The 12139-nt window shown below is 40.3% G+C and overlaps 1 long non-coding RNA gene across 1 annotated transcript in view; it reads right to left on the bottom strand.

Annotated features, from left to right (window-relative positions):
- LOC124261704 overlaps positions 1–12139 on the bottom strand; it is an 18920-nt gene continuing 6781 nt past the window's right edge. The window contains exons 2-3 of the long non-coding RNA XR_006894404.1: positions 11057–11059; positions 1–35 (exon numbers count right to left, since the gene is read on the bottom strand). This is a non-coding gene — a long non-coding RNA (uncharacterized LOC124261704). The remainder of the gene's footprint in view (positions 36–11056; positions 11060–12139) is intronic.

Raw genomic sequence — 12139 nt, forward strand, 5'->3', positions numbered from 1 at the left:
CCTAGGCTCGTCAGATGGCGCTCATGCCTCACTACCTCAACACTCATTAGTGAGGTTTGTTGGTTTGTATCCTGACTTTGTCCTAACCAATACCCCACCTGTCTGTTAATTATCGAGTCTGGACAATGTAATTTAGCGATAGAGCATTCATGAACGCTACTGGGATAGGAAGACATCCGTCAACAAAGTCAGCCAGTCTGATCTCCAGATACATTTAGTTGCCTCTTATCTATCCATATGGGTTCGTTAGTGCAGTGGGGCGGTAGCCTAATGGTTAAAGCGTTGGCTCGTCACGCCGAAGACCCGGGTTCGAATCCCCGCATGGGTACAATGTGTGAAGCCCATTTCTCGTGTCCCCCGTCGTGACGTTGCTGGAATATTGCTAAAAGCGGCGTAAAACCAAACTCAGTCAATCAGTCAGTCGTTAGTGCAGTACGTGTAAAATTATGTCTCTGTGGATGAGCATATGACACAATATCGACCTACCCCATTGTGGTGCAGCGCGTCTAGCTTGGTCCCTTTTATCAAGTGACGTCAGTTTTACACAGTGATGTAGCTGAATCAGAGTTAAGACATATCACTGAAGGGTACACGTACGTGACACTCATATCTGCTGTAACAGTGGCCACCTGGTGACGGTGCCATGTCTGTAAGTACAGGGTACCTACCTTCGTGCAAACTGGCAGCCCTGCCAAAACCAGTCATGTCACTGAACCACTTCATTTGTGTAATTCCGTCCAACATGAGGTAGTTGCCCTGATGTTGTGTGGGTGTTCTCTAACTGTTACATATTTATAGTGAGGTTGTGTCGATGTGACTTTCATGTTACGGAAGTCAAGAGAGGTTGTTGGGTGTAACCTGTATGTTACGGAAGTCCAGGGAGGTTGTTGGGTGTAACCTGCATGTTACAGAAGTCAAGGGAGGTTGTTGGATGTAACCTGCATGTTACGGAAGTCAAGGGAGGTTGTTGGGTGTAACCTGCATGTTACAGAAGTCAAGGGAGGTTGTTGGATGTAACCTGCATGTTACGGAAGTCTAGGGGGGTTGTTGGGTGTAACCTGCATGTTACGGAAGTCAAGGGAGGATGTTGGGTGTAACCTGCATGTTACTGAAGTCAAGGGAGGTTGCTGGGTGTAACCTGTTTGTTACGGAAGTCAAGGGTGGTTGTTGGGTGTAACCTGTATGTTACCGAAGTCAAGGGAGGTTGTTTGGTGTAACCTGTATGTTACGGAAGTCCAGGGAGGTTGTTTGGTGTAACCTGTATGTTACGGAAGTCAAGGGAGGTTGTTGGTTGTAACGTGTATGTTGCGGAAGTCAAGTGAGGTTGTTGGGTGTCACCCTACACTCGTGACAACGTAAATGGGAGTCCACAGATTAACGTTGTAACAACGAATGCATAGCATTGGGACAACGTGAAATTGTTAGCTGGGGCACTGATGTTGTCCCGACGATATTGACTGTGACGTGTATTAAGCGCTCTGTATTGACGTCTCCAAACTCATCCTGGAAGTCAGCCTTGAACTTAGATTCGTTAAAACAGCATTTACCTGTCTGGCATAATGAACTGACTTAAAGGAGAGATGACATGTTGTCAGGGGGAAGGTAAGATCGGACTAACCTAGTCCGTCGAGGGTCGCTCAGTCAAGGAGTGACCAGGCCCCGATTTCTCGCAACAAAATTAAGTCTGAGTTTTTACTCAAATTTGAGAACATGCAGGAAAATGCATTTCCCAGAGTGAACTGAAACCGATATTAAACTCATACATAGTAGACAATTTGAGTTTGGTGGATAGATTACTTGAATTGTTTGGGCTTTTTAATTTTAAAAATGCAGTTGAGTTATAAAATCAGCTGTTTCAAACTGAGTTTGAAATTTGAGCAAAAACTTATGTTTGTTTCAAGAAATCGGGGCCAGGACTCTTAACTGTCTACAACATATTCATGCACTTGCGCACAGACCCGTGAAGATCCGGGTTAGAATTGGTTTTCAGTAACCCACGCTTGCCGTAAGAGGCGACTAACAGGATCAGGTGGTCAGGCTCGCTGACTTGGTGGACAGGTGTCATCGTATCCCAGTTGCGTAGATCGATGTTCATGCTGTTGATCACTGTCGTCGCCATAGAGTTAGCATATAGCTGAGTGCGGGTTAAACAACAAACCAGCCGACCAAGCAATCCATCGAGTTGAAAACGGGACTGGTAGAGTTTGAATTTATATCCGTTTTGCATCTGTACCCTCTCAATGATTCCAACCCAATCAGTACATAACAAATGCTTAATCGAATGGTATATGTGAATAATGTTGTTTCAGGAACCGATTCCTGTATATTATGATAGGGTTGTTAGTGAGACATGTTCAGAATCGGAATCTCATGATCCAAGTGAGTGAGTGTGGTCTTACACCGCGTTATTAGCAAGATTTCAGCAATCACGGCGAGGGCCAGAATTGGCCTTCACACATTGTACCCCTGTAGGGAACGGAACCCAGATCTTAGGCGTTTCCCAGGATTGATCAGTTTGAAATAAGATCGGCGGAAATCCGCGGATCAGCGAAAAATTGCATGGAGAGTAATCAGTAGTTCAGCTTATAGTGAGCAGCACAGATACCGCAGCTACCGGAAGTGTTGACCTAAATAATTCACATAATTCGCCATCTTGGATCGGGTGGTCAGGTTCGCTGACTTGGCTGATGGTTGTCGTCGTATCTCAGTACAATACCCAAGATGTCAAGCACTGGATTGTCTGATCCAGTGGTTTATTTACAGACCTCCATCATATTGCCGGGTATATTGTTACCGAGTGTTGTTGAAAACAAAATCCCACAATAAGCCCTGGCAATAAATTGTAGGCGCGTTTGGAAGTGATTATACGACTGCTTCAGGTTCGTGTTGAGGGTGTTGTTGAGTTAACGGTAACCACAACCTTTCCTTCGTTTAATGAAAAGTAATATTCCTCAGCAAGAGTGTTCCGTTGTTTTCTAACGCTTTGCTGTGAGACTCTTTGACAAGAACCTCCAAAATAAGTCAGCTTTCAGGAAAATCCTCGGTATAAATTTTCACCTGTAAACCTGTACAATTCAAACATCTCACCACCTGAGTTATAATCCCACACAAATGACATTGAATATTATCTTTACTCTGTTTTGTTTTTAAGATGATCAACCAGGAGGGACCTAAAATATGTCGTCGACATAGAAAAATGAAGCAGCCATAAAAGACGTCTACTCAAAACGTAGGTCACAGTATTTCTTTGACATATAATACTCTTAACTGTAAGCTGTGCTTTTATGTTTCATGGGGATGAACTGAAGGATTTCATCATGAAACCAGTTTAATTGTTATGGTTTATATTGGTCATTTCAAACCGCATCGCCATTGTTGCCATAAGACAACCATCTACAAATCATCAATTCACATCTTTGACATTGATCTATGCAATATGGCTACACTGACAGGAATTAACGTATAAGAGAAGAGATCCGTATCACAAGGTCCCTCTAGTTGACAAACATGGAATGCTGAAAATCTATTCCAATCCGGGATATGCAGAATAACGGTGAAGACAATCAAGTAATATTCAGTTGATAGTGTCGTAAGGGTCTTGAGTGGCAAAACACTCGCAGCTGAAAAAAACAACAAATACAAGCAGGATTGTACGGAAGCGTAGTAGGGCAACTATGAATTTTTTTTAGTCTGATTATCTCCTTCGTAGGATATACTAAGTCCTACGTAGGAGATCCTATGTGGTTTCATGTGAGAAATAGTAGACGCTACGTTCCTGTGTGTAGATTAAAAAGGTGTAATTTGACCGCAAAAACGTGTCAGTTAAAGTTTTTTTCCTCGTTGTAATGTATTGCGACAAAGATAAGGTAACTTGATAGCTAAATCAATGGTCCATGAGGCGGAAGTAAATAACAGCTCCCTCAAAGCGCGTGCGTACTTTTACGACATGGCGCCCATGTGCTAGCAAATGTAATTCACGAGTACAGTCAATAAGCCATCATTATACTCACAGTTGAGTATTAGTATTTGACATTCGTTTTTCAGTGATGGAGCAGCAGAACAACAACGTCTTTACATGTAGTAAGCTGTCGCAGCACACACTGAGTCGGAACCAAACCGGAAGTGAGAAGTTTGGCCGTCGCTTAAAACATTTCAAACGGCGAGTTATCACCCTTCAGAACGAAAAGATAGCCCATTTGGCTTCACTCACAAGCTGTAATTGAAAACAATGTCCGATCTGCCCGACGTTGTTCTTTCTTCCATCATAAAGCTGGGCTTTGTTACATGACTATTAAACACATTATATGCGACATTTAACCCTGCACAGATTCTCACGATCTGTTTGTTTTGAACAGCTGTAACAATGTGAGAAATTGAAATGTCGCCTTCTCGCTTTCTTGCGACTTCGTGTTTTTGTGGCCTTCGTTGACATGTTGATCTAGCGAGATTTGACAGCATGTACACATGTCGCATTCTCGCGTTGTCGACATTTAAACAAAAATTTCTATGTACTAAAAACACGAGAATGCGAGATCGCGCGACCGCAAGATTTTGGCCTAATCTCGCGTTCTCGCTATCTGTCATTCTCGCACTTTTGGCATTTTTAGCTTGTTTCCAGAGGTCGAGATCGCCCCTAACAGTATTCCATACAATAGTACATGTTTTTGTGTGAGATACAATTTGTATAGTCTCTGTGGAGAACATACAATTAGAAGAAAATTAAGGAATGCTTTTGGCTAATTTCCAATACATAATATTGTTGTCAAACGAATTCATTTGTTGTTCCATTTTCCATGTAATGTGTTGTATGGTGGAGTGGATAAAGCTGTGCCGTGAATAATGTGAGCCATTGAAAACATTGTTCTTTTATAAAACCCAAAGTACATACTCTAAACGTATTATATTTCGCGCAGGTTTTATTTTCGCGCTATATAAATATAATACAGAATACTATTATTTAACCCAACGAAATTTATACTAGCATTGTGTAATTTTAATTACAGTTTTTGCTATATAAATTAATTAAGATTAAGATTACCGTGTGTATTTGAGTCGGAAATAGCAATCAGCTATGCACACGTTTCCCGGCGAACAAGTTCAAACATGCACAATAATATAACGGTACTTCCTCATGCTATTAAAACAAAAAGTCGAGTTGTGTCTCTTGGTCACACCGAAAATCTTCGAATTACGGTTCGACCCGACAGTGTTTTCCGCCCTTGTCATATGTCCAGATAAATATTTCTGATTCGTTTAAAGTTACATCATTCCATGGTCTCATGGTCTCTTCCTTGATCTATTTCCAAGCAGTGTCAGCATCACTTCTATCACGAAATAACTGCAATTCTCAATAATGGGTTTGTAATACATTTCTTGTATAACATATACATTTTTAACCCTATAACATCCTCCTCCTGTGGAGAAGAGCTGCCTACAGCGCGGAATAAGTAAATATGAGAACATGGAGGCGATTTAGAGAAATACAACGAAATCTACACGAGAAGCAATACAAGAGCACGTAACTCGAATGGAATATGTTGATCAATTTGAAAGAAGTTTTGTGCAAAACGCGAAACTGGCAAACATGCCACCGGTCAAAGCTTTTTAAGACAGAGTACGATACTGACGTACAAATGCTAGGACATTATCTAATTCATACTTGTCATATTCATAACATGGGAATGACATAAAGAGATACAAGATCTAAGTCATAGAGTGAGTGAGTAAGTAACTTTAGTTTTACGCCGCACTCAGCAATATTCCACCTATATGGCGGCGGTCTGTAAATAATCGAGTTTGGACCAGACAATCCAGTGATCAACAGCATGAGCATCGATCTGCGCAATTGGGAACCGATGACATGTGTCAACCAAGACAGCGAGCCTGACCACCCGATCCCGTTAGCCACCTCTTACGACAAGCATAGTCGCCTTTTGTGGCAAGCATGGGTTGCTGAAGACCTATTCTACCCCGGATCTTCACGGATCTCTAAGTCATAGAAAGCATGGACGTAATCTATAATCGTCGACATTAACATAAACAATTAAGGTACAACATTCAGTGAAGCTTTGTGGTGTAAAATACGACAACGGCATCATAGATAAACGTGTGAGGGATTGAGGAAAGCATTGAAACATGGATGAAACTCAGTCCTAGCAAGTAATATGGAAGACACGAAACTGGAGAATAATGTAATGTTAGTAACTGCCGGCTATCCATAATATGTGAGATACATAGTCCGAATACAATTAGTATCCCTAACACAATGTGTATCTATTACAATGTTGTTGCAAGAATGAGTATTAATATATGACTGAATATTCCTCTGCTGACTCGTTCGTGATATTAGAGATAAAAACATAATGGCATTTCATATGAGTGAGTGAGTGAGTGAGTGAGTGAGTGAGTTAAATTTTAAAGTCACATCGGCAATATTTCAGCCATATCGTGACTAAAACTAGTTCTAAATTTATAATACATACAGATAATAGTTAAAACCCTCACAGTATAACCACTAGAGTATCACAAAATGAGTTAACACTAGCTAACATATATCTTTAAAAGTACAAAACTATTTTTGGACAATACAATGTAAAAATGGGCTAGAGATCGCCAACAACTGAAGGTAGATCACCATACTAAGGACCATGGGGACTTACAGTACTTTTGCTACCTGCATTGATCCTAGCTGGATTTACACCATCCCTTCAGCCGCTGGCGATTGTAGGAAAATTTAGCCAACAGTTAAAATAACAAAAATACTACGTTTAAAATGTGATAATTTATATTTTACTTTGAAAGTGTAGGGGCTTACGTACGCATTTCATATGAAAACAGAACACGAAATATTAATGTAACTTACGAACATGGAGTATTTATCGGATACCATCACCTATGAAATCTTACACCACTGTATGTTGTTGTCTCAAATCTCAATGTACCCTACTGACCAGTGCTAATTAATTGTTGCACTTGGTCACAGTAGGAAATATGACGTAGAGAAATATCAACATGGACAAAGAAATTGTGGCCTTTGTCTAAACATGCCAGATGGCAAAGACTGAGAGGTTAAAGTAGCTTTACTTTAATGGACAGGGTGCTGACTGCGATATGGATTATGTCAGAGGTAATGAGAAAGGTGCTCCACAATGTTGGAGGACTATAAATTACTTCGTCTAGTATGAAGAAAAGCTTTTAACCCACTGATATTAATCTTCACAGACATTATGTAGGCTGTGATGTGTGGGAATTTGCCGAGAGGAAAAATCAAAATGTAAGTAGTAAGAATAACATTAACTTTGAATATGAAAATTGGTTAGAGGATTTCTAACTGATAATGTCAAGTCTCAGGGAAAAAGATAGCATTGTGAGACCATAATCTCACTACAAACAGGGTTGGTGGAAGGGAATGTTTCCAGCTCCCATCAATTATAAATTATCATACGCTCTTTCGTACGCTGGGAAATGACGTGTAAATCAAATTTCTTGTCACATTATTATCAAGTCATAAATGTTGAATTTTAAAAGCATAAGTTTCGAAGATAAGTTGTGAAAGTTTTGGTTTCTATACCACTGAAAAGAATAAGGCCTGGTTCGATTTCGAAAGCCATCGATCGAAGGCTATTAAATGTAAATATAACATCACAAGGATTTAATTCCCGGTGCGTCTTAATTTTTTTGTTTAAAGTAGAAAATTCAATATAATGATATTTCGCTTCTGAAACATCCAAATAATCAGGTAAATTCAAAACAGCCGACATTTGACGAACTTGAACTTGGAAAACAAGGAAAATATCAGTTACATACAAAGATAATTGTTTCCCATAATGCGCCAGTCGTTCTACATATTTGACTCCAGTACTAATTGATCCAATACATGAAAGAATTCCTCGTTTTGTACGAGAAACCTTATGAAAAACTTCAATGTGCGGAATTAATATTCCAGTGTCATGAGCTACCACTGTTCCGTACGGGGGAACGTTTGTTCCGCCTGCTTTATGCATCCATCTAGCACATCGATTGAATAATAATTGTAATGAGGACGTACCAAAGGTTTTGGTAATTTGCCCTATCGCGCATTTTATGTTTACAAATCTGTCATTTTGTACTGGAATACATGCACCCATTTGCTTTGAAAAATGTCGAAAATGTATACACAGAATAATTATAATTTTGAATGCTAGCAAGCGGCATACTGGTCGAAGGAGACTAATGAATGCTAAAATTCAAAGAATGGAATTATGAACATAATACTTGAAATTAAGTAAAATATATCTCATCAACATTTTGTACGAAAGGTTTCCATGCATTCTGAAACCGAGCAATGATGAGAATTAATTTATCTCAAGTCTTTTCTTGTAAATAGAAACTGACTGCATCTGAAAATTATGCTACCAATTGTCACAAGTAGGTAATGGTAATCTCACACAAGTAACTGTGCGAATAAGCAACAGACATCAATAGTAGTAGTAAATACTGCATCAACATGTTTAACCAAAACATTTCTCATCATGGAACGTATATTTGTATCCGTACAGTATAATCATTGAACACTGAATTCTCTTGACTTCCTTTCGAGTCGTGTAACCGTAATTCATTGTTCATCTTCGTATTTCATTGAACATCACGGTATTTGTAAGCATATCTTATGCCCATGTGATGCGATATCGTCAGATCTCAGTAGATCGTAGTTCATTTCTTTTTCTCGAAACGCTTTGTAATAGTCCGCGAATATGTACAACGTCTCATATGGACAGCGCGACCTGTAACCTTCCCGTAGTAGTAAGAGGAATATATGCAACCTGACCTACACATTTGTGGTCAGTAACCCGGAAATGTATTCATCAAGTAGTAGTATGCAACGTGACCCAAACCTTCGCAGGGTATAATCCGTGTATTTGACTGTAAGCATCAATATCAACCAGTACGTGACTGTATATAGTCGATGTATTCTGAATATGCACAACAAGACATTTGACAATAAGAAATACACATATCAACATGTATGCACGCTTCTGTTTTCTTGTAACAACTGAATCATGTAACATCGTAAAGAATGATCTATAGCATGGGCTAGCACCATGCGTATAGCATCATATATATAGTTAAAGCCCTGAAATAAAACACATGCCAGAATCAATATTTGGGTGATCAGTCCCCAATATCATATCTGCAGTGTTATAAGTAAAAAGGAAACAAATAAAAAACATCGTCTGAAACAATATTTCAAATATTTTGTTGAAAATTCTAAGCAGACATTTTCGTTTTTTATTAAACGACTTCAGTATCATGTACTCATAGATCTCGTTCAGGGAATTTGTATTTACGTTCATCTGTAAACTCATGTGCAGTGCAGGTCTCCTAATGAATCCTGTAGTATTTGTTTCTACTGAGTATTCTAAGCACTCGAATTCCATGTGCTATACAAAGTAGTCCTGTAAATCCAAGGTGGCATGTTATGCCTGTTCGTGTTTAGGGGTTGAGCAGTGGGGCTTATCATATCTGTATCTTTATTAGATTTGAGTAGTTTATGAATGTGAGGGGACTGAATGACAACTGGAAATGGGTTAGTTGGCCTGTGTGTGTGGTTGACAAACCGTCTAAGACGTCTAGCATGGCCAGGAACGTTTAGTCCTGTTCGCTTGTCATAACGCCGTCGTTTGCAATTGATTGGAATTGTTATATTGCCTGTGTGTTTTGGAGTAATCTCCTGTGGGGACAGAGCTTACATCATACATCAAGTGAGCTATCATCATACAAATCTGATGATATATTTGTTGCAATTGGAATCGATATCTTGTAGTTATCTGAGTAGGGGTGATCATTATCTGAATTTGCTGCGCACGGAAAGCATGACAGAGCATCTATGGCATGCACATGTTTTCCCGGTTGATATTTGTAATGTTTTGGGTTCTTCATGAAAGACAAACAGGCCGATTAAACACACGTGTTTTTAATTGCGACTCATGATAGACAGCTATTAACTCACACAAGTGGAATACTCCATCGGTGCCGTAGGCAAAGGGAAGTAACTCATCCTGTAGTTGGTAATTTGACATATAGCAATATACAACGATATTGAACTGTGACTGTGGGGACTGATTGTTTACAAGCGACAGGTGGTACCATGGTACCATTTGCCCTCATTGGAACAACTGTTGAACCATTTTGGTTAGCCAAAGTATAAGATTGAAAATTCACGACAGCCTCTTAATGTATCAAGAAATCTAAGCCTAAAATCATAGCAGACTCAAAATTTGCAACAATTTGAAAACATTGTTCTGTTTGAAAATCACCTACTGTGAAGTGAAGTACAACTTGTCCTTGTACTGGCATTATGTTTTGACCTATCCCTTGAATAGATGGCACATCTGACTTTTGAATAGGGATTTCGTTCCATAGGCCTGAATCATTGAACATGTCCAGGCTTAAAACACTAGAACCAGCGCCCGAATCCACGCTTGATAAAAGTAACTTTTCTCCCAATACAACATGAATTCTAAACCTATTGTCACCTTTAGACGTAGTCTGCCAAACTTGAGATTTAGGCTGCTTATAACAAGGAGAATTACAAATTTGTGACTTCAAATAAGTATGGTCAAAAGTTTGTTCGGCACAGTGGGGAAACTTCCTGCGTAGTCTTGACTAATTGCTTTTCTGCCAGTTGGGGCACCTGACTAATACCAAGCCCTGCATACTCTTTGAAAATGTCCAATCTTTTGACAAAAATATATATGGCACTGAACATTGCGACACCTATCAGAATGAGAAAACTCATACCACCACCGCATCTGTAACATTGCCTTCCACGGGTCATGTTGTGTCCATGATTCTTATCCGTCCATTGATGGGTGGGCTGCCACGGTCGAGTTGCATACCTGGGGAACTGGGGACGTTGATTCTCTCGGGACTCATAAGTATTGATCTCTGACGATACCGGAGCATGTTGTGCTGAAAGTTCAGCAATCTGTCCTCTCGGAGTATCGATTGCACGCATGACGTCTGTACTGTCTTCAGACTGAGGGATGACCAATCTAGCCAGTCGCGCAAATGAGACTGCCTCGTTAAGCATCCAGGCCCCCAACAACCGCGTCCATTAGGTAAATGTCAGTCTTAGCTAACAGACTTGCTGTCTCGGTCAATTCCGCCAAGTAAGTTTCTATAGTTTCCTTTGGGGATAATTTCCGAGTCAGAAAGGTTTCTAACAGGGCCCACCGATCAGTCGGGTGGACGTATTTGTCCTTGAACAATTTTTCCACTTCGTCAAACAGAAAGAAATCGTTCTCTACTGACTGTAACAAACCTCCATACCACAGAGATGCTGAATGTTTCAAAAAAGAGCGGAAAAAAACTTGATTTTTCTGTGTATCAGTCCATTTAGTTAGTAAAGTGAAGGAAACGATCAAGCCATTCAGCAGTATGAGAACTATCTTTCCTGTGAAATGTTCTGGCATTAAAGTGAAATCGCCCATATTGAAGACAGGGATCAGAATTGGAATTATTGACAGCTGATGACTAATCTAAAGAAGAAAATGATAAGTCTAAATCCTTCTGAGAAACAGATGAAGGGGGGTCCTGGGGAGCAGATGAAGGGGGGTCCCGGGGAGCAGATGTAGGGGGACCGGGGGGGTAGAGGACTGAAACTGTGGTACTGTTATGCCAAGGCGGGCCGGATTAGTAAAACTGTTAGAAGTGATGGGACGAAAGACTGGACTGTCATATGACGTAGATGCATCAGAATCGTCTGTACGAGGTATTACAAGTCCAAATAGCTCGAGGGAAAACTACAGATAACATATCCTGGCTGCGAAAAGGGAACCTAAAACGTCAAACGTCAACGCGAGTGAAAGAAACGGTAGGAACTACCATCAGCAAAATATGATGGGCATCGTCTCAAACATTTTGTTCAAGGAAAACCCGCAAACTCCACCATGTCCCAAATGGGGTTTGGGCGTTAGTAAACCCTACTACCAGTTACTTATTAAGTCGGGCCGTTCCACATAGTACTGGAGTGATGTAAGCTCAAGTTACACACTCGCTTGGTCCATGGGCAATGTTAAGTCTAGGAGTGAGAGGTCAGGTGACTGTAACTCCTCAATAACCACATTTCATTCAGGTGCTGTCACTCTTGCATACCAGG

This window comes from Haliotis rubra, unplaced genomic scaffold (genome assembly GCF_003918875.1).
Source record: "Haliotis rubra isolate DU_JTF1 unplaced genomic scaffold, ASM391887v1 Scf804, whole genome shotgun sequence".
In the NCBI taxonomy this organism is placed as follows: domain Eukaryota; kingdom Metazoa; phylum Mollusca; class Gastropoda; order Lepetellida; family Haliotidae; genus Haliotis; species Haliotis rubra.